At 40.0% G+C, this 26911-nt stretch overlaps 1 protein-coding gene across 2 annotated transcripts in view; it reads right to left on the reverse strand.

Moving 5' to 3' along the window:
* Positions 1–26391, reverse strand: part of GRM3 (glutamate metabotropic receptor 3) — a 235451-nt gene extending 209060 nt beyond the window's left edge. The window contains exon 1 of one of the 2 annotated variants that reach the window (XM_030857001.2): positions 25444–26390. The gene's annotated coding sequence lies outside the window, so the exon portion shown is untranslated. Of the gene's footprint in view, positions 1–25443 lie in introns of both variants that reach the window. The other variant, XM_060304730.1, reaches the window with a different exon arrangement.
* Positions 26392–26911: the final 520 nt, after the last annotated feature.

Here is a 26911-nt window from a genome sequence, read left to right on the forward strand (position 1 = left end):
GTGATAACCAGGTTCTGGACCACCAGAACCTGTTCTGGAATCATGTGATGCCAGCCCTAATGATCTCAGTGCCCCCAGGAGGAGAAGAAGAACGCAAGACTACGTGAACCCAATCCCTATCTACAGCCCTATTTTCCACCCTAAAACTATGAGACCGCTTCCAACTCCCAGGAAGCAGGGCACAGTCTTGAGAGCGTTAGCTTTGCCTGGCAAAGTAATAAAGCTATTCCTTTCCACTCTTCCAAAGCTCTGTCTCCGTATTTCTATTCAGCATCCGTGAACAGAGGCCGGGTTTTTCGGCCACAGAAGTAGTACTGAGACCTTTAGATGAAAGCAGTTCCCAGTGTTGACACATCCTGAGTTTTCTCAAATAACCTAAATCAGTCAGTTCATTTCGGCAGATATTATTGAGAATGTGGTGAGTAAGATGGAGTCTACTCTCAAATAACATGTGAGAGCGTAGGGGGGAGAAATTAGGAAACTGAATATTAATTTTATTAGGAACAAAAATACAGGCCCGGCATTTGCTAAAATCACATAATTGAGAGGTACTTAAGATTAATTGTGCACCCCACTTTGTGCTTGATAGTGTGCTAACTTCAACGGATAAGGAGATGAGAAGAAAATTATTTACCCTTGAATATTGAAAAGCTGGTGAAGGATTGATTCTTGAGGATACAGTTACCATACAAGGAAGTAAGTCGTGCTACTAAAAATGGTTGCAGAAACACGTGGAAGGAGCATGTAGGAAGCTGAGGGATTAAAAAAAAGAACTTATTTTGGTTTGGGTGACATTAGATTTAAGTGGGTTTTAAATTTTTTTTTTTTGGCCAAGAAATAAAAGGAAAGATATTTTGTATTTCACTCAGAGGTTTGAACATATTTCATGAAGGCTGCATTTGAGATAAACCTTGAGGGATGAGTAGGATTTTTGAAGGAAGTGATAGGAGAGTGTATATTTTGTCCTGAGCATAATATAAGCAATGGAGTTACAGACTGTCTTCTGAGAATGGGGAGTTGTCAAGTGTGGAAGGGAATTAGAAGATGAGCATGGAAATGTAAATTAGGACCACCCAATGAAGGCGCTTGAAGGCTTGAATAACTCAGTAGGAAATTGGGAGTCACTGAAAATTTAAGCAGGGGAAAAAACGTAATTGGGGTAGAAGTTTAGGAAAACTGATTTGAAAGTTAGGTGTAGGATGGGGAGCCTGGGATAAACTAAGCTGGAAAATCTGACAAGTTAAAGACTCTAGTGATATGATACTTAAGTGGAAATAACGTCCTGAAACAGGATGATGACTGAAGAGGTGGGAAACAGGAGTGGATTCAAAAGGCCATTTGGGAATAGAACCAAATGGATTTTTTGATTTAAGATGTGGGCACAGAACTTGTTTTAGCTTTCCAAGGCCATATAACTGGGCATATGGGAACATGAGACTTCCATTAAAAGACATAGGAAAGTCCTGAGGAGGTGCTGGTCGATGAGGTAGGGTGTGATTCTTTTGAGGGGCTACCTGTACATTCTGTAGAATTGCCTGACAGACATTTGGAAATGTAAACCTGGAGTTTGGAAGGGAGATGAGAGGTACAGCCCCAGAAGTTATCAGCTTAGAAGTTAATAGTTGAGGCCACAGGGGTTGATAAGATTCCCAACTGAGGGAGTTTATTATGAATTGTTTACCCTACTTGAGTTGTGAAATCCTTGGAGAATATGATGAAAGGTATGCATCTTCTTGCCAGAAAAATGTGCAGACACATAGACACAAAATTTTGTAGACCTTAGTTTCAGATTGATTGGTACCGAAAGAAAAGAGAATGGAGGAAAGAACTTGGTAAAATACTTAGGTGAAAGGGACAAAATCGGGAAAAGATGACACAGCAATAGAAAACAAACCAGCGTGATGAGGATGGTTTAAAAGATGATTTAAAGTAACTAGTGCCACAGAGTGTTTCAGGAGCCTTAGAACTGAGTTGTTGGACTTGGCGATCGTTGGATCAGGAGTTCATTGTTAATCTAGGACTAGGAAGACATCATTCAGTGGGGTGGTGGGGACAGAAGCCAAACGACAGAGAGCTAAGGAGTAATACAGTGTTAGAGTAAGTGGAGGTAATAAATGGAGAGACTAAGTAGCTCTGCTCTTATATTATGTTTAAAGGTAAAAAGAGAGCAGTGAGTTGAAGGAATATGCAGTCCCAGGAAGAATTTTTGATATCGTTTTAAAACATTGGGCATGTTTATAGATGGAAGAGAAAGAGATGGAGAAGATGTAAGAAAAAATTGGATGATCATTAAGAAATTTCAATTATTATTTAAAAAATGTTTACCTGTGCGATGTTACTAGTTATGGTTGCCCTTTTGGAAGACGAAATAAGGATCATGCTACAATGATAGTCACTCACAGCTAAGTCTTGGATCCACTTATGGGGCACAAGGAAACATTGGAAAACAGAATTGTGTAAAGAAGAGTAGGCAAGTGTGAGGATTTTCTTGCTCTAGACCCAGCAGACGTGTTCCTACAAGAGAGAGATGTAACGTGGACAGTGTTGAACAGAGGCGCTCTCAGCAGTGGAGCCAACTGTTGTGTCTCCGTGCTCTTGGTTGTCGGTACTTGTTCTTTCCCTGGTTTGTAATGTCATGTTTCTCAACCTTGGCTGTTCATTGGAATCATGCTTTGAATAATATCGATGCCTGGCTCCCAACCCCAGTGGTCCTGATTTTTAATCATCCTTGGGGGGCAGTGTGTGGCCATGGAGATCTTTTGAAGGTGATGCTAACGTGCAGCTAATACGGAAACCACTGCTTCCGCATCTTCAGTTTCTCCACTGGGGAGGGTAGCCTCCATCTAGGTATTTTCCAAAAGTTGCTTGAGGAAGGTATGGAGAGAGCCTCAGGAGACACCATGGAGAATACACTCACTTCCCTGGTGTAGAAAGATGAGACTTTTTTCCCATATTTCACCTTTTACCCAGCTTAATCAAGGCTTTTCAGCCATGACTGTGAAGAAGCGAGCGCTAGCAGTAGCTTAGTCTTTGGACATTTGTAAAATTCATGTTCAAGGAGTATCCACTGGGTAAGGCAAGGCTCCCAGGAGACAGGCTTCCTGCTTTTTCTGAAATCACCACTTGGTGATTAACCAGGCTGCAGAAAATCCACCGTGGTTTGCTCTGAGTACAGCGTGGACGATCTGTACGTGACAGGTAGGAAGGAGTCTCTTTTTCAGCAACAGTTATTCTTCCAGAGCGAATCTATTTTCAGAATCTATTTTCAGGGTAGGTGTACACTAGGCCAGTAATTCACTTCCCTCTCCTCCGCTCTCTAAGATTTACTGCTCTCTAAAGAAGAGGTCATTGGCAAGTGTGAGAATCGTCCAGGATTATGTGAAGTTGCAAAGTGAATGCCTCATTAGCATGTGAGAGAAAAGCCCCAAACAACAGCATCAAAGGGTGTTAAACCCATCCAGTGGGGTGGGGAAAGGGTGATTGGAATTAATTTAAACCGTTTTAAAGCCAATATGAATGAAAGGAGGATTATTTCCCTGATAGTTAAAACTTGGCCTGCGTGTGACCGAAGGTGTGTACATTTTCATGTGAAAACAAGCTTGCTGATTACCTAACTTGGTTCATAACTGATGGCCTATATGATAAAAAATATTTAGTCATTTCAGCTGTTTTCTGGAAACCAGAAGCACCCTAAGAAAGCAGTAGTAGGGAAAAATATTTGAAGCAGCATATTATCACAAGCTCCTGTTATTAGCGTGGTGGACAATTGAAATCAGCAAGACATGCAAAAACAGATCAACAGCAATATGGCAGGCAGACCTGAGTCAAGAATCTAATGAAGTCACTTGCCTTTAATTTGTGTCTATAAACCAGGCAAAATAATTTCACCAAACAGGGTCAGACTTGGAGGGTTGGGGGGAATGGGAGTGGGGGAAGTAGGGGAGGTATGAATGAAAAGTACAAACGGGAAAAGAAAGGCTCTGATTAGCTACCAAAATTTCCCTGCAAGCCATCAGTTTGGCTCCCTTCAGTGTCTGCTTAAAGAGCCCGCTGTTGGGCTTCCCTGGTGGCGCAGTGGTTGAGAGTCCGCCTGCCGATGCAGGGGGACGCGGGTTCGTGCCCCGGTCCGGGAGGATCCCACATGCCGCGGAGCGGCTGGGCCCGTGAGCTATAGCCGCTGAGCCTGCGCGTCCGGAGCCTGTGCTCCGCAACGGGAGGGGCCGCAACAGTGAGAGGCCCTCGTACCGGAAAAAAAAAAAAAAAAAAGAGCCCGCTGTTTACTGATTGGGTGAAAGTGACGGAAAGGTTTGGTGGGTACTTGTAGCTTGCAATCAAAAAGCAATGCCAACTGTTATAACAGACTTCATGCCTTTCTGTTCTCAGGGGCAGAGCACTTGAGAAGCTGAAAGCTGCCTCAAAGTTTCCTGGAGGTTTGGGCTTAGGCAGAGGTGACTTTGATATAAAGTCTGGGGCCAAGGTAAAGGAGTGATGCGTGGCCCATTGCTTTGAGCATACTCAGTTCTGCCTCTGCTCTCCCTGCTCTGGGGAGCATCCTCAGAGAGCAGAATAAAGCAGCCGGAACCTCCACTCTCCCCAAAGGTGGCTGAAACGTTAAGCTCTTGCTCTATTGAAAAATAGGTCACATCAATGATATGATGGGTTAAAACTTTGCTAAATGTCTATTGAAATAACCTTCCTCTACCTGATGAAATCAGAAAAATGTGGCTAGCGCAGCAGGCTAAGGAAAATACTAAAGGATAAATTAGGATTCTTACTGTGATGTGCACTGGTTTTTCTTAACTAAAAGCAAAGTACTCACTACTTGCTATCATATATCATAAAACACAGGTATTTCCCCCTCTTTCTGCTTTAAGAACCTAGTTGAATCATCCACTATCCTCTGCTCTTAATTGTGTAACAATTTGGGCCAGTCAGGCAACTCTACTAGTCTGGGCAGATGTGAAAGTACTGCCTTGTTAGTTACCTGGGATATGTGGAACATCAGTTATTTTACAAGACAATTTTGAGGGATTTTGACATATGCACTAGAGAAGATCCACTAGTCTTTGATTTGATAAGTTGCTTCCTGCTGCCTCCTTCCTGTCAGAGGTACTGAGCTCAAAAAGAGATCAAACTTCCGGAAAGAAATACGCTTTATATAAATGTTCCTACTCGTATTATTTCATTGTCTCCTATGACAACCTGAGCGTCAAGGATTTATTCTGGGTAGTTAAGTTACACAACAAAATATCTGGTGTGAATTTTGGCAAGGAATTCACTAAGTGGATCACTTGCCAGGAACAGGTATCCATATGGAATAAACAAATAATGAGAGTAGGTCAGAGTATGCTCGTCAGGGGGGCTGCAACTCTGAATTCATTTCCTAATTTGCCCTGATAAAAATATCATTAAGCTCACCAGTGAGCTTCATCTTCTCTTTTTAGTAAAATGTGCTTCATGAATAAGCTAATTTTCTTATTAAAAAACCCCCAAAATAGCTGGTTTGGATACTACAATTCATTGGAAAAAAGGGGTTCCGAAACTTGAAGGGCTATTGGGGAATGAGAATAAGAAAGAAAACAAAATTAGCTCCAAAAATATCAAGTTCTGTCTTCCAGTGAGGGATATTCACTTCTAAATATAAAACCCCTCATTTAGCATTGCTCAGGGTTTAGATGGAAAACAAAGAAAACCACAAACATATTGATGATTATACATATTAGCTATAAAGAGCTTATTTGAGTTTTCTTAAGGTTAATTGTGTTAAGCTGAGAGGTGATGTTTTGGGAATAGAGTCGTGTTTTTGGCTGTAAAGAAGCTGTGTGATTTCTTGAAGCATCCTTCCATTTGCTTCCATGAATAAGACATTTTCTGGAGTTAGTGTAGAGAAAAGAAAAGCTAATCAGATCGTCGTGCTTGTGAGATGCAAGATTCTTTGTCTCTATAAAATGGGTTATTAATTCCCCAAATTTTATCCTAGCTTCCTCTGCCTATTGAGTGAAGCTGAAAATCCCTAAGGAATTATTTGACTTTCAATATCTATGCTTTTGTTAAAATACATTTCAACTGGCTCCTGTAATTAACATTAACCTCAAGTTCTTATTTCTGACTGCACGCCTCTCAGAAAGTAAAGATTACAGTACAATTTCGATAAAAATGATTAGAGGCTGAAGAATCTTCATGAAATGTGAATAACAGAAAATATGTCTAACAGCCCACGTTTTTGTTAGCCCTCAAACTTGTTCCTCCTAAGATTTTGCCGAATATAAGTACCGTCTGACACTCTGAGTTAACATTTAAAAATACGCATTAGTTTCATAATCACTGCAGTGCAGAAGTTATTAAAGCTACAGCAGTTCAGCCTGAAAGAAGCCAAGAAATAGTCTGCATTATTTTGCTCTCTCCACCAAATGATAATTTATATGAAATCTTCCTTTTCTTAAACTTAGATCACACATATAATCTTCATAAACATAAGAAACAGAACATATGGTTTATAGAGAAGACTATAAAATTCATAGAGGGATCTATATAGAAAATTCCAAAAAGATAAGTGGAAATCATTTGATGAATGAGTCTATTTTAATTAATATCCATACAGGCTTATCAAAAGAAAGTTGAGTTAGATGGACAGTGGGGTCCCGTTACTATTAGAGTGAAGAGTAAGAATCTTACGTGAGTGGATATTACTCTCGGGGCAGAGGCGATTCAGCCTTGGTAAGATTCTGCTTACATTTAATGGGCACCTACTAAGTGCCAGGCCCTATCAGGTATTTTTATATTTTTACCTTCCTTGATCTGAACAACCTTGTGAGGTAGACAGTATGCTGAGGTTTGGAGAGATTCAGTATAGCTTTCAGGATAGCACAATTTACAAATGATAGAATCAGTATTCACAGCAGGTTCTCCCAGCATCAAGTGTGGAGCTCGTCTTCCTCACTGTGTTTTCCCTCTTAAATATATTCGGTTTGGTAACAGTGGAAGAAAACAGAATTGATTTCCTCATGTATCAGGTAATAGTTTGACTAATGAAAAATGTGTCCTTCTAAGCAGACTTTAACAGCTACCATAATCAATACTGATACTGAGAATAAAATTCTTGCACTGTAAGACTTGTTAGACTTACTGTGAAGTCTTAGCCGTCTTTCCCCGAGAGTTGAGGGAGAGAAGCATGAAAGTTTATCTTTGTAATACAGTATTTTAAAATCAGTCACTCTCATTGGTGTTTGTATGATGCTAGCCAGGTCTCCCCAAGTTTAATGCTGTCACTGTCCCCAGTCGTTAAGAGCGGAATTTATGATACGTGTGACTTTGGGTTTACTAGTTCTCCAGTATCAGGAGGAGGTGGGTGTGTTGTTGAATCTTGCAGTGGTGTTGGTGATTCACCCTTGATGGGCTTCTCAGCCAACTGCAACTTTCATCAGCTTGCACCGTACTTGTGCAGGCTGTGCTGGGTAGAGATGATTTTGTCATCCCTTTTGGATGAGCCTCGGGTAGCTTCTGAATGCACTGTTTGTCCCCACATCCCTAGGACACAATGGGTATTCACCAACAATGGCTTGTTTCTTTTTAGCGTGTGAAAAACAATTGAGATAAACAATGTCTAGAATCCGATCCCTAGGTCTAATGCATAAATAATTTCAAGCCTTCCGTAAAAGGGATGATAGATTGCTGTCATAGTGGGCACTCGATAAATCCTTATTGTTTGATGGCTTGATTCATTGTGAACAACTGTATAAACATCAAGGTGGTACGCAATATCTATAACCCATGTATCACCATGCTTTCACTTTTTAGCTACTAAAAGTTTTCTCCAAATCGTTCTACTTCTCATCATGTCAGCATCTGCCATCTTTGCCCAAAGGTGCCCATCTTCTGCATTCTGCACAGTTACCAAAGTCCCGTTAACAGGTCAATCTGTATCCAGTCTGACCCCTCAGACCTCAATCCATTCATCCATTCTCCGGATTCCAGTGAGCGCTTTTTTTTTAAAATAAAAGAATGAATGGCCCCACTTCTGCTTAAGTACTTGAATGATTTCCCACTGTTCTTAGGATAAGGACACCCCTCAGCATATACCGACAGTACTGATATATTGTAATCACACAATATATTGTATTTATTGAAGAGCTCTAGATTTCCTTTCGACCACATTCTCCTCCAGCTACTATTTCATTCCCTTGCCCACCATTACTGCAAAACTGTACGAATGAGGGGTAATCACTGTTTCTACTTCCTCAAATCCAATTTTCGACTCAGTCTTCTCCAAACAGTTTTCTGTCTCCCTACTCCACACTAATTTCTAATGGCTTTGAAGATGCTAAACACACTGATCTCAATCGTTTCTAGGATCAAGATGCCAAAGCATTGGTCCCATACATTGTCTCAACTAAGTTGCCCTCCCAAGCCGCATCACTACAGTTTTCCACAGCCTTCTTCTGGGAAAACTTTCCTCTCTTTGTTTTGATGGTCACTACTTTCTCTGGCTTGCCTCTTACCTCAGTGACCACTGCTTCAGTGTATCTTTGGTCCTTTTTTTTGCGTGACCTGTAAATAGCAGTCTCTAGGACTTGGTCTGAGATCCTCTATTTTCCCCTATTTACATTTACTCAAAGTGATATTGTTGGTAAAATGGTCTCTGCCATCAGATAATAACTAGTTTACAAATACATTTTGAATTTTTAGTGAGAGGTTTTTGAGCATTTGCAAAAAAAAAAAATACTGTTTAACTTCATTTGTTGTATTAAAATATATTTCTTCATACTAGCCCAAAATTTGAGCCAGTTTTTGAATCTAATGTGCTGCTTTAACTCAACAGAGTAAAAACTTTAACAAAAATGGGAGACTCTAGTAAAGCATCTGAATGGAGAAGTTCAGTTTAGAGACAAAAGGCTAGTTTTGGCTCTCAGGACTGTTGGGGGTTAGATGGGCTGACGATAAAGTATAAAGGTAAGGACACATTAAAAAATAATTTAATATTAGAGTATGTGCAGAAAGTAATCACTGAGAAGGTTGTATTTCATAAGTTTATATCTTCAAAAATCCATCTTTAAGATAAAGGTTACTCAGGAGGCATTCTTTAACAGACAGTATCACAAAAATTGTTGGGCATGTGACAGGACTGTTTGAACAAAAGACTGAAATACTAAGACTCTTAAATATACACACCTTAGCTATGCATGAAGTTAAGTATTAAAATAAAATTTAAACTCATTGATTAATTTCCTCTTTATGGTACAAAGGCAACCACTACAGAAGAATATTAAAACTTTATCACTGAATTATGGCCATATACCCTGTCAGTCAACATAAGCAACTCATTATAATTCAACACGTTTATTGAGGGCTCATTGTGTCCAAGGTGTTTATTCTTACATTTCTTCCTCTGGCCTATCGTTTATTCATTCAACAATCATTTACTATTTTTAAGGCATTATTATGGACTCCAGCGATATAGAAACAACCAGGTTATGGCTTTCCCTACAAGAAATGTATAGAGATTAATAAGACACTGTTCTTATTTTCAAGCAGGGATAATGAAGGGATTGAGAGACAATTTCTGACTCTGATAATGAGGTGTTTCAAAGCAAGTGATTTTGGATTTTGAAAGTATATGGAAGAAAAGAGTTTATCATTCCATTTGTAGCAAAGTGTGAAGCATTTAATAGTAAATTTGGTTAAGATATTTGCAGTTATTATAGAACATATAGTTTATAAGATAGGCAGTTAGCGTGCTTGCAACTAATGTATTTCCTTAGCTCTGATGCCCTCCATAGTAAGATTCACCATGAATTTAAGAATAACTTTTGGGAAAAAAATTATTACATAAAGTATGCACATAAATTGAATTAAATCACAATTGTAGAAACATTAAAGTGTGAAAGGAAAGTGCCTATTTTGCTTTATGGAGGAATTATAATAGATAGTAAGTCAATTTACTAGCTAGTGTGGTTTCTAGTCTCAGTTGACTTCTTGATTGGTTTAACAATTTTTGATAAGTCATTTAAAAAACACAGTTTGCAATTTCAGAACAACATTGGCAGCAAAAATGCTTTTTATTTTGTGAAATTCAAACTGGCCCATGTACATTTTCCAGTGCCATTTGATTCAGATTCCTTTGTTTTTTTTAATTGTCAGAGAATACCGTGCCTCCTTAATTAGACCAAATTCTTTCTAATCTCAGGAAAAGAACATTAGAAAATATGGTTCTTTGAGTCTACATTCCATTGAGTACATCTTGAATTTTTTAAAATCCTGAGCATATGGTCATTAATAAGTTAGACACTATCCATGTGACTTTTAAGTTCCACACATAGGACCAGAAGGTCAAATGTACAGATCCCCAGCACTTATTGCAGGGTCAGGCACGTACAGAAGGTGCTTAGTCCAAGTTTCTGGGAAGAATAGATTGATGTGCCAAAAATATACGAAGTTAAAGTAAATGGCGGCAGTTATACACATACCAAGATATCAAGGACTCGACCCCCAGAGCATTCCCTCAGTTGTCATCTCTGTATTTTACATTGCAACATGTTTTTCCTCTATAAAAGCATTAAGCAAACCTTGGTACTAAGAAAACAGGAAAGGTACTTTGCTTGGGGTGACTCTTAAGCCTCTGGCATTGTTTCAGGAGAGCCCAAGGAAGCAGATCCAGTCCCTATAGCCTTTTTTGACTAATTTTGCCTGAAATAGTAGATGAAAGACTATGATGCCACTCATACTTAAGTAAAACTTAAAATATAGAGTTTTATTATTGTAAATAAAGATCTTTGAGGGCAAGGACCATGTTTTTATTTTTTTTGTCTTTGCTTGCCAGTGCCTAACCTAGTACAAATTCAATATATGTGCTTAATAAACAGTTGTTGAATGGATGAATAAAAATGTCATGGTTAAAGGAAGGAAGCTATAGAATTAGCATCATAAGGGTAATATTACCTAACTGAAATGGTATGTGCAGGCATGGAAATATCCAATTTGAGGAAGTTAGAATTGTAATGCTCTAATTTTAACTCTCACAGTTAGTACTTAGCAGTGTTGCTATTCATCAGCAAACACTCAAACCTCCTTTTTGCTAGACCTGCATGGACTAGTTGATATACCAAAAATAGACAAAATTTTCACTAAGTGCTTTTATAATCAGAGCAACTGATGAATCCATGTAAATGGATACACCTTCATTGATGAGCAAGTTTGGATTTTGTCGTCAGACTTCTGAAGTCACCAGGATTGTTCTCAGGCATTATTTAAAATCAAATGATCAAAATAAAGATTGTTTTTCAAGCGTTCTATTTTCTATTTTTTCTATTTTCCCTTTTGCTGGTGGATTATTTTGTTCAGCTTTCCCTCTTTGTTTGTTTTGGGAATTAGGGCTTTCCAATGAGCCCATGCAGTGTGAAGAACTACCTCTAGATACTGAGTTTACATTACAAACAAGCAAAAATTCCCAGTCTGTCAGAGATCTCCTCCTAGGATACAAGGGAAAGCAAAGTTCAGCTAAACTGCACAATTAATTCGCCATCACTTCTGAATAGAGAGAAAAGGTTGCTTTAAGCTGTTCTGTTCTCCTCCTAGGGATTTAAGGTCAGTTGCAAGAAGCAAAATTACTATTCTTTCAAAGCTGTCTCTCTTGATTTGTATTTCTGTAATTATCTCCTCTGGACCTCTTCCTCTTTAGCTTGTAAACTCAGCTTAATAAATCAATTCAAGGGTTAGATACATGTAAAGATACCTACTCTGAGAGCTGGATGGACAGGAAAAGGAATAAAGTAGGACAGTTGCCTTTTCTTGACCACTGGTTTCACCCATGTATCAATTATTTTTGTTTTACACAAAAGAATCTGAGATCTTTTCTTTCTCCCCAAAATAAGAGAAGTGATTTTTTTCTTTAAATTCTCTCTCGCTAATAAAAAGATTAAAAGCATTGTCACTCTGCCTTTTCAAGGAGTGGGCAAGTTCTAGAAATCAAAAGAACAAATTATTTGTAAAGAAATAAGGCCTTAGAAGTGGTTCTTTTAGTTTTAGCTGACTCTCAAGCTACTGGAATTAGAAGGTTTTACGTGAAAATAATAAATGTAAACAGTTAAACATATTCTGTTAATAGTGTTAGCAAATTGGGCCAATATCTGACTATACTACTGATTTTTATTTCTGACAAAGAGCTCAGAATGTTACCAGGTTTTGTATTGTTTTTCAAATCAAGGAATAGAAGATAGTTATTCCAAATGTTTTTTGCATATTATACATTTTAGTTTGGGGATGATTTCACTAAAGAAGCAGTATAGTCAACTGGTCAAATTCATGAGCTAAACCTGCTGGGTCCACATCCTACCTATGTTGTTACTATGTAAACTTGTGTTAGTACCTCAGTTTCCTCCTCTGTAAAATGGGAATAATAATAGTACCTACCTCATATGGATGGCTATTCTGAGGATTAAATGAGTTAATATAACTAAAGCAAATAAGCAGTACCTAGCATATAGTAAGGATTCAATAAAAGTTATTGTTATTCACAGCTGGCTTCTCATTCTCCTAAAAATGCTGTAGAGAATATGTGTGTGAGCCACCTTTATTTTATTTTTGAGAAGTACTGTGAGCGAGATTGCATTAAATGGAACACCTTGAGGTGTTATTCACTGGAGCTGGTGGAAATTAGTATTACCAAATGAGATTTCTGCATCCTCTTTTATGAAAATGTCTGAAATGTGTTTCCATTTATGAGAATTCTGGGGACAAGGAAATCTGCCTGGAAGGTGACTTTCTTGGGAAGTAAGTAAACTTCTTGGGAAGTTTACTCAACTCGCAGTTTTTATGGTTATTTTTCTCTATCTCTTTTTCACCCAGATCTCACTGTTTAAGGTGCAGTAAAGAGGAGAAAGGTTTGCAGAATGAGGACAGGTTGAGGAATAGGGAAACATCTCACTAGCATTGTTATTAATGGTTTGCTACTTATTTATTTTTTAATTGACGTATAGTTGAATTACAATGTTATGTTAATTTCTGCTGGACAGCACAGTGACTGAGTTATACATACATACATATATATATATATATATATATATATATATATATATACACATTCTTTTTTATATTCTTCTCCATTATGGTTTATCCCAGGACATTGAATATAGTTCCCTGTGCTCTACAGTAGGACCTTGTTATCCATCCATTCTATATGTAATAGTTTGCATCTACTAACCCCAGACTCCCAGTTCATCCCTCCAATGACTTTCCTATTTAAACAGCAATTAAAATATAAATTTATAAATAGGACCCACTGATGTTTTGAGTATAGTAGGATACTGATTCTGACTTGGGATGCTGAATTCCGTCCTCTGTATTGACAAAGGTTACTTGCAGGAACTATATGACTAAAAGGAATTTTAAAGATCACTATCCGATTTTTAAAATGAGGAAAATGAGCTCCAGAGTGATTTAATTAAACCCCTACTCCGTTGATTCAATAAATATTTATTGATCTTCTACTATGTGTGATTTGCTCTGCTGGGTAACAGAGATACAGCTGTGAATGAGCAGGCGTGGTCTCTGTCTTTTTAGTACTTACAGACCCCAGTGGGGAAATAGACAATTATCGTAAAGCACGATGAAGAGAAGTACAGGGAACTTGCGGAGTACACAGCAGCAAGAACTAACCTATTATACTATAGGTGGTCAGAAGTGATATAGAATTCTAATTAAACCCTGAAAATTCAAATTGAGTGTGCCCAGGCTCTGGGAAGTTGCCCAGCTATGGAAAGGCCTGAGGAGAGAGAGGGCAAGGCATTGAAGCCATTCAGTTTGATGGAAAGAAGAGTGAGTTGAAAGGGAGGGGACAGAAAGCTGGAGATGTATGCAGATCCTAGTGGGCCAGGTAAAGCATGTTTTGATTAGCCTGAGGGCAATGGAAAATTTTTGGAGAGTTTTAAGCAGAGGGAAACATGCTCAGATTTGTATTAAGATATTTCCAGCTCTAGCCTGGTGGATGGATTTAGAAGGGGAAGACAAAAGTCAAGGAGGCTGGTGAGAGACTGTGGTGGCTTAACGTGCTGTCTGTGGATAAATGCTATCAAATCATAACCGTGTAGAAGATACTGATTTCATTTCTAAGTCTTGTTTTTAAATCGTCAATATTTTGAATATTACATTTTTTTCCAGCCAAGTTCCTGAAAAATAGCCTTTTAACCCTCCCCCCGTTTCCCTTTATTAAACCAGGGCTTTGATATTGCATGACCCCCTTTCTATTGTAGGAGAAAGACGACGAGCTTAATTGTTTTGGCTGGACTTTTTCACCCAACAGGTAATTCTTACCTACGAGGCACTATTTATCTTTGTGTCAGATTCATTCTGTGTTTTCTATTCCTGTTGCCGCTGCCCTAGTTTAGGTCATCATTACCTGAACTGTTGCCATAATGACCCAACTCATCTCCCTGACTCCCAAACCTTTATTTTCTCATATTTATCTTCACATTGTGCTTTGATTCCCCTGCTCAAATGCTTTCAGAGGCTTTCCTTGGCCTACAGGAGAAATGTTAGCCATTGTTCCATATGCTCTCAGAGCTTTACCTTCCCCTGGCCTGCATACACCCTACTCGTCAACTCAGTCAGGTCACACACTGCTCCCCCAAGAGCTCCCCCTTCCCCATCTCTCTACCCTTGCATAGGTCTACAGTGGCTGTCTCCATTTTCTGAAATCTTAACCATTTTTCAAGGTCCAGGACAGAAGCAAATTTTTCACATGGTACTTTCCATAGTTATGCCAACCACAAGTATTGTTACTCACTCAAGGGTTTCACGGGTGAGCTCCTGAATTTTCCTGTTACTTTAGTTAGATATATGCATAGCTCATCTCTTTTATAAGATTATACATTCTTAGGAAGACACGGTAACTTTTTCTCCTCTGTATCTTCCTCCTCAATACCTTGCCCAGTGCCTTGAAAACAGTGGACATTCAGTAAGGATGTATTTAATTCAATTGATGTCACTTTTCATGCCAAAATTTAAAATTTTTATATGGCATTATTTTGTTTGGGATGCAAAGTGCCTTTAGGAAAATGGTATAATTTATGGATTAAAATTAATATTTTAACAGTAATTCTTATTTTTAAAGTGTGAGATATGAAGGGGAGAAATTAATGTTAATATTTCAGCATGGAAGATACCCAGTGAAGGGAAAAAAGTCTCACCACACACACACACACACACACACACACACACACACACACACTATGAAAGAGAGAGTAAGCCTTAAAAATCTGGGCACCCAGAGATTGTGGAGCTTGTTAGATAAGAACTTATTTCCCATGTCTCCTGCCTATGGCCACCCTTCCCCCTCCATCTTTGGAAGAGTCAGAACTTGAGTTGGTAAGAGGGACAAGAAAGGGTGGAAGAGAACCTTAGGAGCATTGGTGCTTTCTTTCTGAACTTCTGACCTGAAATAGGCTCCTTCTGGGGACAAAGAGGAGATCCAACTCTAAAGTTCAAATTTTTATTTATTATATTCGTTCAGGCATACTAAGTTTGCAAATGGAGACTCCTTTGCAATTAAGGTTTCTTATTCTATTACATCAGTGTGTAATGTAGCTTACTGAATGCATTTAAAAGGTGCAATGTGAAACAAAATTAATTTGCCTTCTGATTTTATTCTCCAAATTGCTGTTCTATCTACCTATGACTCAGGACAGAACAGGATTTCATGATTCAAGCCCCCAGCTGATGAGTATCACATGAATATTTTGGAAAAAAATTGCGTTGGTAAGACACATGAAAACATCATTAGTATGAACTTAGATGAGGTGAGATTTTTAATTGGCCTTAGAGTTTCGGTTTGTAGAAAGGAAGAAGAAAGTGCATTCTAAATGAAGTTCTGACTTACGAAGATACTCAAAGTTCTCTTTTGTGGGAGAAATCCGAGTAAAATCTGAGTAAAGGAGAGGCTCATCTTGAGGAAGGAAGGTTGGAAATATTCATTAGGACAAGATCTTTGCTTGTAAAAGATCTTGATGGCCAAGCTAGGAAGCTCTGACTTCCTTTTTAAGTAATGAGTTTATCTTTAATGCGTTTTAAACCAAGGAATGGAATGGCAAAGTCAGTTATTCATCAAGATCTGGTAGTAACGTTGCCTTTTCCAACTTTCCCCCTTTTCTTACATCACATCATTATATTTTCTCCGTAGCACCTTAGTTCCCTTCTTTATTGCCTGACTCTCACTATTTAGTGGAAGCTGAATGAAAACAAAAATCCTTATAAATTGTTTTTTTGGGGTTGTTTACTGCTGCTGTAACATCTGTAGAATAGAGAGTGGACACGTAATAGGCACTCATTAAATATCTGATAAGTAACTAATACGTGAAGAGGGAGAGATTGGAGGAGATAACCTGTTAGAGAAGTTTGAGAGGCAAGTGCTGATAACCTGGGTTAAGGTTTTGACAGTAGTAGGAGAGAAAAGAACACAGTGTACAGATGAATTATGAAGGTGGAGTTAACAGAGAACCAGACAGAATGGAAATGTCATAGGCAATTCCAAGACTTGGAACCGTCTTTCTGGGAAAATGATGGTGTCCCTTCTAGAATCTAGAAATGTAGGGTAGTGATGGGTTTTTAGCTTTAGCTAGATTTACTGTGTCAGTGGAAGAGTCCCGGGGAAGTACCATTATCAGGTATAAACACTGTAACCATCACAGAGGGTGAGGGAGCCAGGCTCTGCAAGGGACACAGTGTAGCTTTCAGCAGTTGGACATTTTTGTACCTGCCACAGTGTATGTTTTAAAAATTCAAATGTTTTTTTAATGTTTGGGAGAATGGGGGGTGGTGTGGTCTATTTTTTATTGCTTTTCTCTTCAGCAAATCTGTTAAGTGTGGAAAAACAATGAACAAAAAGTTGGCCTAGACCCCCTAGGAAGTAAAGCTGGTGGTCCCGCCTAAGCGTCCCCCTCCCCCCTGCTGCCCGCCCCTCCTTCCACTCTCCAGCATTTTTCCCATGTGGCTCTGAACGCTGCTTAGGAACTATCTTTGGCAGTATTTGTGAGGCTTGCTAGCTTCAGCTAAGCAACCAGTCACTTGAATGAAGTAGAAGCTGAGCGGAGAATGTATAAGAAGTTGCCAAATGAAGTTTTGTTTTGTTTCATTCGCTACTGCTCTGCAGATCCGGAGGGCAAAAGGGATGACTGTGACCAAACAACGTTTCACCACATCCCCTAGCTCACAAGGATCTAGTTCCAAAGACAATTTGAGTTTTAAGTGTGCAGTTACCAAACTAGAAGAATTTCTATTCTCAGAAATAGAAATAATGTTTTCCTCGATGATCCGCTTCCAACACCAGTAACTTCCCTTTCTAACATCTCAGTATTGCCGTTACAAAATACAGCATAAAAGGTCAAAAATGAGGAAGTTTCCTAATAAGAATATCCAAAAGATACGTATTGTACGTGTTTGCATTCTCTTAGCGGAATTTCCTTTAGGTAATAGAAGAAAAATTCCTTTGCAGTGACAACAGTATGAGTTTTCCAAAAAATGAATCTATTCACCCAAGTCATGGAGACTGCGCTCTATTAGCTGAACTTAATTAATTAATTAATTCTCAGGCTCACAGAATTTATTTGAGGCCACTGGTCAATCTAATTAGAGTGGACTTGCTGTGGGGAATAATTTTGTACCGTGATTCCCCACACTCCCGTGCACCAGATTCATAAGTTGAAGCCCTACCCCCAACGTGATGGTATTTGGAGATGGGACCTTTGGGAGGTAATTAGGTTTAGGTGATGTCATGAGCATGCGGGCTCCCATGATGGGATTAGTATCTTTGTAAGAAGAGGAAGAGAAACCAGAGCTTGCTCTCTTTCTTCACCACGTGAAGAATTGTTTAAGACACCCAGTCTATGGATGTGATATTATAGCAGCCCGAGCTGACAGAAACAGTAGGGTTTCTCAAACTTGAGTATGCATAAGAGCAACCTGGGTGCATATTTGATACATGCGTTCCTGAACCCCAACCTAAAGGAAATTAGTCCGGGATGCATCTGTCCCAGTATTCTTCATTTTAAGTAGACTTCAAGGTGATTCTGAGGTAGGCTCTTCTGGGCGATAATTTGCTAAACACTATTTACAGGGAGGGGAGTGGATAATTGAGGGTGGGAAGGGAAGGGCGAAGGGGAACTGCCCTGGGTCTCTCAGGGTTCTTTCTCTCCTAGTTCATACATCCCAACCCTTTCCCTCTGCGGACCATACTTATCATCATTAGATTCCCTGCCTACACCACGTAGCAACAAATACACATTTAGAAGTTTAGAAGGAAAAAAAGTGGGTCGGGTGAGCACTCTATAACACCTCAGTGGCCTTCCTAGCAAGGAGTCATTTGTTCAATAACTATAGGAAAGATTGTTTTCCTCTCAAATTTCTGCATCATGTTTGTTCAGGAAATTATAGCCATCGAAGGACTTTACTCAGGCAAATTTGTAAAATCGGTAAAAATTATAATTGTTCTTTCTGCCACTCCACGCCAAACTGGAAGAAGTCAGCTTTTCTGAAAAAAAAATGAACCTTTAAATCCAGTGTGCTGGAGGGTTGGTGAACTACATGGACCTATAAATATATAGTCATTTGTATTTCTCGGGTGAAATACTTTAGGTAAAATTCAGAGAACTTAAGGAACCAAGACAGGTAGTGGAAGAGATTCTTTTGGAGGGAGTTGGGGATTTAACATTCTTTAAAACATCTTTCCCAAGGGCAGGCCTTGAGCAAAGTCTGTGGAGGATATGTGTTAGGCTCTAAGTCCCATGACTTGACTCCTCATTATTCTGAAGTGAGGTGTGGTCTGGCCACCAGTATATCTGGACTTGACAGAAATCACTGGGATTAATGCATTAGCATGTAGAGGGTCTTTGCTTTTTTAGGAAAAATAAGATGCTTCAAAATAGAAACTGTTAATTATATTCTCCAGGTCTCCTTTCCTCCTTGAGACATAAAAATTCCATTTCTGACCTTGTAGTGGCATCTCCCGAATTGGCATGTATTTCGACATATTTTGTGAAAGCAGTTTCTGCTATGTTATATTCACCAACACATGGTGCATGGAAACTGTTAAGCAAAATACACAATATTACTAATAATCTATGCGCTATGTATTATTAACAATGGAAAGAAACTGCTTCCCCCCGATGGAGGGACAGATCTGTGATATCCATTTATGATTTATGTCTATAAAATACTCTAGAGCAAATCCCAAATCAGAGAAGGACTTTCAGGTAAAGACTCCTATTTCAGCTCTTTGGTTGTCTGAAATGAAATACAAATTCATGCAACCAAGACATCAGGTTTTCTGCCTGTGGGAAAGCACCCAGGTCAGAGAATCACGAGGTCTGTGGGTTTTCCCAGGGCCCCACTACTGACTGAGCCTTTGGAATCTCTGGCAGGTGGCTTTGCATCTCTTGTTCTTAGTGTGTTTAAAATTTGAAACCCTCGAGCCCTTCCTTTTTCAAGCTGTTGTCTATATTATGAATAAACGCCCAAATGTGTGAAATGCTGAGAGTTTCTTAGATACAGATGAATGACTATTTCAGCTGGGTAAAGAAATTTCAAATTTGTACTAGTCTACAGAACATTTTTACCAGCTCATTTTCTTGGTGGGAAGTAGTTAGGTCATAAAGAGAGAAATATTTCTGATTCTCATTTTTTTCCCCCTTAGTTCTAATTAACTGTAAATAATTTCTTAGTTTATTTCTTCTGTTTGTGTTTCTTCACCCTTCAGAAGAGATTGTGTCTCTCTGGGGGAGGAGAGAGGCTGAGCCTGTTGAATTCTGTTCCGGATTCCATTTCTCTCACCATGTCTGTCTGTCTGTCTCTCTTTTTTAACCAAAGTATGTCCCTCTACTTGGAGCTCAGAAAATATTCGGTGAATGAAATGAAGTCCCGCATAAAACATAAATTGGGAGGCAAGGTAGCTTAGTAGTAAACAGAATAGGACCTGGGATAAGAAAGTAAGTTTTGAATTCTAGTTCTTGCCTTGTTAACTATCCGAGCTGCAGAAAATGTATCTCTGGGCCTCCATTTCCTCTTCTGTTAAGTGGGGATCATAGCACCTACCTCATAGGGTTTTTGTGAGTATTAAATCAGGTAATGCAATGTTTCTGCAGAGGTCTCAGAACATGGCAATTTGTCAATAATTATCTATTATTATGACATTATGAGAGTTTCATCACCTTACAGCACGTGGCACAGTGTCTCCGTAGGGTGATAGAATATGTATATATGGAATTTAAAATCTAAATACATCTTTTAAATGAAGGAACAGACTTTTTTGTTCAGATGTTAATTCCTGTAACGTCTTCTCTAGAGTTTCAAGTTTGATTTTTGGAATACCTTCAACATGTTTATGAGAGTTTGTGTGTGTTTTAACATTTTTTGTGTGTGTCCCCATTTGTATGTCCTGAATCTTGTTTTGCTTATACTAGGTGCTTAATAATATTTACTCACTGGTTGCTTCCCCATTAGCTACCTTTTCTTTAATCTCTTTTTAGGGTAATCTAATCAAAATGTTATACTCTTAATACTACTCCCATGCTGCATATACGCAAGTTGTAATTTTTTTTCAAACTATGTGTCTAGTATCATGGCTTTGAAATTTTCTCTCTGTCTGGTGCACACCTCTATTCTTCCAACTGAATTTACTGAAATGTCGCGTGTGTGTGGCGGGTTGGCAAAGGCAATATTGTGCAGAGGCAATGATAGTGAAGTAAATTCTAATAAGGAATAAAAACATGAGCTTTCTGTGGAGCTACCTCGCTCTGTATGATTTTATTTCCAAATGTGATGCTTTCGTCTATGCTTGTAGAGATTCTGTTTGAATGTTTTCAAGATCTTTTTCTCTCTTCTGTTCCTAAAAGTTCAGTGTACGATTTCCAGCTCAATAAAAAGATTACTCATTTGGTGGAGACATGATACATTCTGTGTAGAGACTCACACTTCTTAGAATGCCTCTGTCCCAGGGAGAAGTCACAAGTATATTAATGGCCTACTTTTCCTATTCCAAGAGAATCAATTTCCCCTTTGTTTCTAAGGAAAATCATTTTGAGGGTACTCACCACTATGTGGTAAGTGGCACTATAAAAACACTTTGGGGCTTCAGAAGAGAGAATACTGGTTTTAAAGTTATTTGTTCCATGCTGTCTAAGTTTATCCCTCTAAAGCTATATTCAGTTTTGGAATGCCACTTCTGCTTTTTGTTTCCCTAACAATCCATGTAAATGTTTCTACATGCGATCTTAATGATCACCAAGCGGTAAAGGAACAGCAGTAAGTTGTGTTTTTAGCTGCTGATTCACCTCACTCTTGATTCTGTATTTTCTGGACTTGCCAAGTGTAACCCAGGAGCTGATTCCCTGATTCCTATCACTCTTCTACTGTCTGGCAGAACTTGCCTTTCAATGCTTGGGACTTGAAGAAACATTTGAGTGGGATGGTGAGTCTACCAAGATATTTGCTCGAGACGCTTAAGGAATCCTACACAAGGATGTCTTGGAAGCAGATTGTAAGTGAACAAAGTGAAAACCTGTTCCTCTCTTGTGGTTATTACAGCCTTTTCTATTTTTAAAGTAACCTTCACATATGGTACCTCCATATAAATCTAAATAGATTCCATATTGATGTATGCATGATTTGAGCTTACTTTTCATGATACAGCATAGTGATAAATTCACGCCTAATTCTGCTGGCTTTTCAGATTGTTTTAGCAGGAAGGGGCTACTATATTCTAATAGAATTGCTCTATCATGTTAATGTATGCATTTAACTATCAATACCTACACTATTATATTCCTAGCACATTCTATTAATTATGGAAATCACTTTCATTTCAATAGTGGAATTTACATGCCAGCAGCTTCTGGGGCTCCGTGGAGCATCAGACCAGCATGTCACAGAACTCCCTTGTAGTGTGGGCGTTGACAGGGTTCTGTTGACATCACATTTGCAATGAAAATGTCTCATAAATGTGCACCCACATAGAACATTACTTATTTCAGTATTCACGTAGGTCATGAATGTCAGAGATGAAAAGTTTCCTCACACTTACATTACTGAAATAAATTATTGGGAATATATAATCACACACATACATATGAATGACCTGAAAGATGTATCTTAAATATTTAGAAAAGATGTCCAGATATAAAACTGTCACCTTTGGGTTCTCTCCTGTAACTCTATAAAGCTTTTGTATTTTACAAGTCCTGTATAAAGGGTGGATGAAGGCTGTAAATCAGGCAAGAGAATGGACTGGTCCAGGGCGGTTACAATAGGGGATAAGTAACAAGATCAAATGGCACCAGAGGAACATTAGGCTGAATGTCGCAACAAAGTTTTTGATAGGGAGAACTATTAGACTGTGAAATAGTCTTTCAAGGGTGCTAGAAGAAGTCATTACGTGAGCCATTTAAAATCAGACTGCACTGAAGTACTCCAAAATACGGTGTGCTATGGGGACCAAGCCTACATTAGAAGAAGAAGGAGGGGGATGACCTAATAGTTTCTACCTTCTCCATGACGACTATGATTGTACTCATTTTATGTGTACAGTCTTGGTGGATAATCTTCTACAATTTTATGCTACTTCTTCGGAGCAATTTCAACAAATTCATGTAATGCAGAATTTAGCAGAGTCTCTGGAGAGACAAAAATGCACACTAAACTGAGTGTAAAATAGCAAAGTGAGACAACTATGGGTAAACATTACTACTTCTTTGGGGAGTAAACCCTGGAGAAAACAAGTCTTACCCTGGAACTCGGGCCGTATTCAAACATGCATAAATGCATACTGTGCTGGCCTTCAATGGATATTAGGTAGTAATTTTCTTTTGTTTAATGGTATCTTGGGACCATGTTGAGTGCAGGACAACAAAATGAAACATTTCATCCCCAAGATAGTGGGCTATATTTTGGCAGGAGGTAGCTACAACCTTGGAGAAAGAAATCAAGTACCATATTGTGACTGATATCTATTAGAATGGACAAGAAAGAGAAAATGGTTTAATTTGATAAAAAGAGCTTGACATAAAAGGAGAAAAAGTTACCCAGGGAAGTTGTAAAAATGTGATTGCTGGGAATCTTTCAAAATAAGACTGTCCTCACTCTGTGTGGTTCTGGTTGATCACCTGTCATGAAGTAGAGAAGTGAGACAGGTGACCTTTTGCCAATTATCCTACTTCTTTCATTCAATAAAAATATTAATTTAAGTTTGATAAAAAATAAAGATCACTGCATTTTATGCTCTCTTTGCGTTTGTTTAACTTACCAATTTTAATTGCAGTGACATAAAATCAGAGGTGGGCTCATTTTGATGTTTGGTGATTGTAGGGGTAAATCATCTGACTTACCCTTGTTTCTTTTCATGTGTACACTGCAACTTTTAAAAAAGACCATAGGATATATTTCATTATTTATAATATCTTCTTTTTTGGTAGCCTTCCATACCTTTTCTCAATGTATTGATTAGATATTTCTGAAGTCTGACAAATTCCATTCAATTAAATCAAGGGGTGACTCTCTCTCCCTGTCTCCAAATTTAATCTATTCCTTGTGTTGGCATACTTTTCTGCAAGTTGAGTTTCACATTTCCTTGGTGTGAATCTAGCTCACAGAACAAGAGGTTTTATGAGTAGGGTTTTTTTTTGGGGGGGGAGGGGCTTATCAATTCTAAAAGTTATTTGTACCATTTATCATTCTCTTTAGCCCAATGAATGTAGATACTATGAAATTTTCATTGTCTTATTTGTGAAAATATAAATTTCAAGACTTCTCCTGTTTGCATCCTGAGCACCTGTGTTACTCTGAACAGAAATCAAGGCAGCCTTAGGGCAGGTCTATTCAAAATACCCAGGTACCTACTGCTGGGTGATCAGAACTTGAAAGGATGAACAGCTAAAACCTACAGGTGTGAGAAATCTTTGTAAATACCAGACACTCACATGATGGAAGGGAATAGATCAGTTTATTAAAGTCTGGTGTATAATACTTCCAAAATCTATTCAAATTCTTTTGGGCTGTTTTGAGGAAAATGTGCATAGCACTGTAGAAGTATTAACAAATAGAGTCTCCTAAACATCTTTGGTAGGAAGTGTGTAATCTACCTGAGTTTAGGGTATTGGCAGTCTAAATGGTTTTGTCATGCCTATATTACATATATTTACATGAACAATTAGAGTCCGGGTAACAGCCTTAAAATATGTGATCAGATAATCCAAAGCAGACTTAAATTTAGGAAAATGAATAATATTTCTCTACAAATCGATGCTTTTTTTTCTTCCAAAGAAACACAACATAGCGCTAATGAACACTTCTAAGATCATGTAGCACAGATAAATTTAAGGCAAGAAACTTAAAGTAATGAAGTGCTTCTGAGATCCTTAACTCACACTAATCTCAGCTTTGACTATACTGATATGTAACTATCTCGCTGTGTAGGTCAAACATATCACTATTCAAATAACAGTATAAATAACTTTATTAGTAAATTAGCTGAGCACTTGAGCACAGACCATTAGAAGTATACAGTTTTATTGTTTGTTATTAAAATTCACAATGCTTTGAAATACTTAAAAGGCAGGGGCATGTCCCCTTAAGATATCTACCTGAGAGTGCTATACCTTTGGGAATCTACGTTTGCTAATCCAGGGAAGGAACTAGAAGGAAATCTAAATGAAATCCTTAAGAAACCAGCTTATTGGATCTATTTCCTAGTCTATTTCTGCATCGCGAATCTCCCGCCCTCTCTGTGTTATCTCACTGTCAGATAAGAAACTGGAACAGGATCGATGAAGAGATAGGCTCCCCGTCTGGCTTTTCGATTTTTTCGCTCAAGCCAAAAGGAGCAAAGGACATCGAGTTAGGGATCCTTGCCAAACCTGCTTGCAGGAGAGCAAACCTCTGGCCGCCTCTGGCAGCAGAGCGTCTCCCAGAAGCGGCGAGGACCAGGTCCCACTGACCGCTGCCCACCTCGCCTGGCAACCTCGCACCCACAGGAAGGAAACCGCCCTTGTGGCAGCCAGTCGGTCGCACGGTTTCCAGTGCACAAAGCGTACGGAATCCCCGATTAGAAACCTATCCTGAGCCCAGGGCAGGGCTGGAGGTGGTTGGCTCATGAGACTGCTCTCCCTGGGCGTCTGCGAGCGCTAGTTAGTCCCTCCACCTCTCCAGCCCTGGGCACCCTGACCGCAGATCTGTGCTCTGAGCTCTGCCTCCCTCCCGGAGACATAGACGAGCGCGCGCAGACACAAACTCTCACTCACGCACACCCACCTTGCCTCTGGCCCCCATCCTTCCCACCCCCGGCAGAACAGTAGGGACTGGTCCGGGCTCTGCCTCAACTTTCCCGGCTGAGCCTGCGCCACGCGGCACCCGAGCCTCCGCGCCCTCACTGGGCGCCCTCCAGAGGGGCACGTCCTCCTCTGGGCCCCTTACCTCGAACCGCCAACTCCCGGCAGGGACTGGAGCTGACCGTGGTGGCAGCGGCGGCGGCCGAGCCTGCACCCGGGCTCTGGCTCATGGTTGGTCCTCCTCATTCGACACAAAAGAGGTAGCTTGCTGGCTTTGTCCTTTCCCAATCCAAGGGAGAACTTATTTTGCCCCCGAAATGGCCAACTTGTGCGCGCCGCTTCCTGTCACAGTGCCCCCTGCCCCCGCCCCCTCCAGGCTGCGTGCTGGACCACTGCCTGGTGGTAGAGCATCCAGGCTTCCGAGTCAGTGGGGAGTGGGAAAAGGGAGGGTGGGAGGAGAAGAGAGGCAGGAGGTTGGGAAAAGGGGGGACCCAGTGGTCTTCCGAGGAGGGGAGGGGAGCAGTTCCCAGCTGAGTGCCTCTCCTCTGTACAGGCAAACCCACTTCCCAGGCTTGGAAGCAACTTTCCTTCACCTTGGCCGGGCTGAATTCTTCGCATCTAATTGGGACTCTCGGCAGAGGCACGGACCTTCTGGCATTCTCTCCTTCTCATTTTCTCTTTCTCCTTTCCTCCCTTTCCCTCTTCCTCCCTCCCTTAACAGGGGTGTATCTGCAGAGTCTTCAGTGAGCCAGGGTACCTAGACGAGCAGATTATTATACAGAAAGCCAGGGCGGTTTTGCTGGCGGCTTCACGTCTGTTTGAAAGCCTTAGGCAGTGCCTGCAAAGGTTGGTGAATTTCGGAGGGGTTGGGTGAAGGGGAGTGGGGCGGCAGGGAGGTCGTCGGCTCTAACTTTGAAGCTCTGCTAGAGCCCTTGGCCTGCGGGGGAACCTGGACTGTCAGCCCTGGAAGAACTCTCCTGTGGTCCCCGAGCAACCGGAGGACCGCATGCTGGAGGAGAAAGAGGGAGCGAGCCTGCGAGGCCGATGTGCAGCTCTGCCCCACACGCTGCTCAGCTGCACATTGCGAGCCCCTGGAGAGGGCTTGTGCAGAACAATCTCTGGGTCAGGCGGGAGGGGGACGCTCCTGTTTCCTAGCAACCCTCATCAATCTTCTCGAGGTATCTCCCTCTGAAGGAATTCGATTGGACAGCCCCTGGAGGGAAGCCACGCCCCTTCAAGAATGCTGGGCTGCTGCTTTTTCGCATTCTCCCAAATTTCTTGGGTGGAATAAGATTACAGGGGAGTGCTGTATAATCTTCCCTCTTATCATCCGATGTTGCCACACCGCCCGCTTGCAACGACCCTACCGCCCCTCCCCCCCGTTAGTCCTTTTCTAGTCCTACTTGTGGTTAGCAGGCACAATGCTTTCTACAGAACATCTTCTTTCTTCTTAAAATTAAATAAATAAAAAGCTTAAATCGGTGACGTAGGCACAAAAGAGAAAAAGGCACACGGAAATAGCCTTAATAGGCTCCGAGCTGCAGATAAAATCCTAAAGGTAAAATTCCAGGCATCTTTCTATGTTTAGAAATGCATTGTGTTTAATTTCAAAA

The sequence above is a fragment of the Globicephala melas genome, chromosome 9 (genome assembly GCF_963455315.2).
Source record: "Globicephala melas chromosome 9, mGloMel1.2, whole genome shotgun sequence".
In the NCBI taxonomy this organism is placed as follows: Eukaryota; Metazoa; Chordata; class Mammalia; order Artiodactyla; family Delphinidae; genus Globicephala; species Globicephala melas.